This window comes from Schistocerca piceifrons, chromosome 7 (genome assembly GCF_021461385.2).
Source record: "Schistocerca piceifrons isolate TAMUIC-IGC-003096 chromosome 7, iqSchPice1.1, whole genome shotgun sequence".
NCBI lineage: Eukaryota > Metazoa > Arthropoda > Insecta > Orthoptera > Acrididae > Schistocerca > Schistocerca piceifrons.
Genome location: NC_060144.1, coordinates 200,079,880 through 200,083,562, shown reverse-complemented (window position 1 = coordinate 200,083,562; position 3,683 = coordinate 200,079,880).

Genomic DNA, 3,683 nt, shown 5'->3' with positions numbered 1-3,683 from the left:
TTCTTTGGATCTTCTCTATCTCCTCTGTCAACCCGAACTGGTACGGATCCCACACTGATGAGCAATACTCAAGTATAGGCCGGACGAGTGTTTTGTAAGCCACCTCCTTTGTTGATGGACTACATTTTCTAAGGACTCTCCCAATGAATCTCAACCTGGCACCCGCCTTACCAACAATTAATTTTATATGATCATTCCACTTCAAATCGTTCCGTACGCATACTCCCAGATATTTTACAAAAGTAACTGCTACCAGTGTTTGTTCCGCTATCATATAATCATACAATAAAGGATCCTTCTTTCTATGTATTCGCAATACATTACATTTGTCTATGTTAAGGGTCAGTTGCCACTCTCTGCACCAAGTGCCTAGCCGCTGCACATCTTCCTGCATTTCGCTGCAAACTGATTTGTTGTTATGTACAGTCGACACACGCCAAGTGTTATGCTTTGGGGTAATATTGACTATAACACGCGATATCCCCTCCTACGTTGAGGGCAATTTGAACAGCAGCTGCTAATCAGGGACGTCTTAGAGCCCGAGGCACTGCTCCTCCTATAGACAGCTCCAGTCACAATTCTTGTCTGATGTCGATACGCTCGTATTTTGTTCACTGAACGATAATGGAGAACTGTGTCTAATGCCCTCGTGGTGTCAAGCAACACGGCATCAACCTAGATGCTTTTGCATATGGTGCTCTAGATTTCATCGACGAAGAGACAAGCTGTATTTACGCAGTTCATATTGATTTTTACATGTGAGCTTTCTGGTTTCCAAAAACGTCACTTTCCTTGATTCTTCACCACTCTGTTGACAGTATTTGGGGGCTGTGTCTATTCTTTTGAACATACCCGAAAGAACAGACACAATTTTGATCCTGCAGCCACTGTGAATCGAGACACAAAGGAATTGAACACATTAGCTTCCAGTAGGCATTGATTTATATCAGTGGGGCTAGTTGAAAATTAGTGCTGGACTGGGATTCGAACCCAGGTCTCCTGCTTACTAGCCAGTTGCGTTGTCCACTATGCTATCCAGACACAGAGGTCACCACCACCACACGGACTAACCTAGCACACCACCCGTATGACTCAACTTCTCAGCTTATACCACACATTACTGATTCTGTGTCCGCGGCTCATGGTCTTGCGGTAGCGTTCTCGCCTCTCGCTCACGGGGTCCCGGGTTCGATTCCAGGCGGGGACGGGGATTTTCTCTGCCTCGAGATGACTGCGTGTTGTGTGTCTTTCATCATCACTTCATCCTCATTCACTCGCAAGTCGCCGTAGTGGCGTTAAAGAACTTGTGGACCGGCGGCCGAACCGCCCCGCGAGGGGTCTCCCGGCCACCAACGCCATACGCTTATTATTATTACTGATGCTGTACCCCTGCTGATTAGCCTCATTACTCGAGGCATCTCGCCTATTCTTGTAGGAGTTCGAGCTCGTTGTGACCAAAAGAACAGACACCACATGTATAATTAAGGCGATGACGGCCAATGAACCCTTCAGTGCAGATGCACACCGATATCGAACTCTAAAGGGACTGGACGAGATGCTGCGAGTAATGAAGCTAATGAGCAGCGGTATTACATCAGTAGTGTGTGGTAAAAGTTCAGAATTTGAGTCTGGATGGCGTAGTGGTCAGCGCCACTGCCAGTAAGCAGGAGAGCCGGGTTCGAATCCTGGTCCAGCACAAATTTTCAACTAGTCTCATTGATATACATCAATGCCCACTGCCAGCTAATGTCTTTAATTCCTTTGTGTGCTAACAACATAACAGATGAGCTACAAATGGACAAGGGCATAACAGACAAGTTTCAAACTCTGCAGAAACTACGGAATGTTGCAAACACAGTCTGTAGAAAGAAAAACCTATCAGGGAACGACATATTGAGACATTATACGAGGTGCCCATGAAGTTCCGCTAGTACTTCAGAAAATCATAACATGGAAACTATAAAAAATAGAGACTTGTGGTTTGTCATAGAAGCTCTCAAAATATTTCCCTTTGTCATTTGTTATAGTCTTGATGTGGAGCGCATTAAAATGGCGACAGACTTGGAGGAAGCACAATGTGCCATCTGGTAGGCAGAATTCAAATCTCAACGGTACTGTGACATTATCGATCGCAGTATTTGAAACCTGATAGTCCAGGAAGGCAGGATCCAGTTACAATTGTGAACGGTGCCGTAATCAGTTACTGTTGGTTCCCTTTGCAATTACACCCATTTATTTTAAAACAGTAATTCTAGACTCAGCAATATATAAAGATATCACACGTTATTAATGAAGGAATAAACAACTGTGTAATTAATAGTGCTTTCAGTGCATTGCAATTTACCAAATGAGCACAAAATACAGATACAGCAACTAATGTCTTAAAAACAAGCCAGTGTGATCCCAATTAAAATTTTAAGGCAAGTAACCACAGTCATGGCTGAAGGCCTTTAACTCCAAGAACGGCAATTATAAAAAAAATTAACGAACATACCGTAAAACAGCAATGCAATAGCAAAGGTTAATTTAAAAAGACCGGCAACTGATCACCAAACGGATGAGACAAATGATGGTAAACTTGGTAGCACAATCATTTAAACTTGCTGTAACGCCAAGAGTGGCAATTATATTAAAAAAATTAGAAACATACAATAAAACAGCAAATACAATAATAAAACGCAAGGGCCAATCACAAACAGTGCACCAGGAATCTAGTAGGTCGGGCAAAAAACACTTTCGCGAGCGATGAGATAGGCAGCCAAGAGTTGCATTCACTTCACAAGATGGCAACTCAGTCTAGTGGCAGCCTAACGAATGACTAATGATAATCTTGCTGAAGCTACCTGACGTCCAGTAAACCAAGTGCAAAGATGTAAAAATACGCCAAAGCGGGAACCAGCGGTCTGGACTCGGCCCACAGAATACTGTGCTTAGAGCACCCAGAACGAGAAAGGAATCACTACCACCAGAGTAGAAGAATCGCCAACCAACCTACAATCAAGAAAGCTGTCAAAACTACACGCCTCACCGGACAGCGGCGGCAAGGCGACGAAACGTACACTGCCGTTACATACACTAACCCTCAAAGCAGGTAATTGGGGCGTTAGCGGCCACGAGGCAGGAAGAATATCGCCGGTTGAACTGAACCAATAGCAACAAACTGAACGCAATAAATGGTAATTAGAAGTCCAGGAAAGCTAATCAGATCCGCCTTCCCCAAGCACTCCACTCATTGCTGTTCGCCTCTGCAACACTACAAGCAGCAACACGAAGCCAAGTCACTGGAGAATCGCAACATCTCACAATGGTAGAGGTTTCTCTACTTGAATCCGAATGCACTCAACTTAAAGCTTGCAGGATCCAGTTTACGACGAGGTCGTGCACCCTCGTGCACCTGCCGCCAGCGGTCCGGGCGTGTTCTCGCACTGTGCGAACCTGGCGCCTCCTGAGTTCCCCTACCGAACTGCACACTCACACGACCCCGAAGGACAACGACGTCGCCCCAAAGATAGGGCCACTGTTACTACATATCGATAACCCCGCTGCTGCCACTAGCGGACAGGCAACGCTTGCGAAACCAAGTGGTGCCAGTCAACACGAGAAGAAGACAAACAACCGCAACCATGTCAACTAAACGATACACAGTCTGGCCCCCAATAGAGGACGGATACCTACAACAGCAC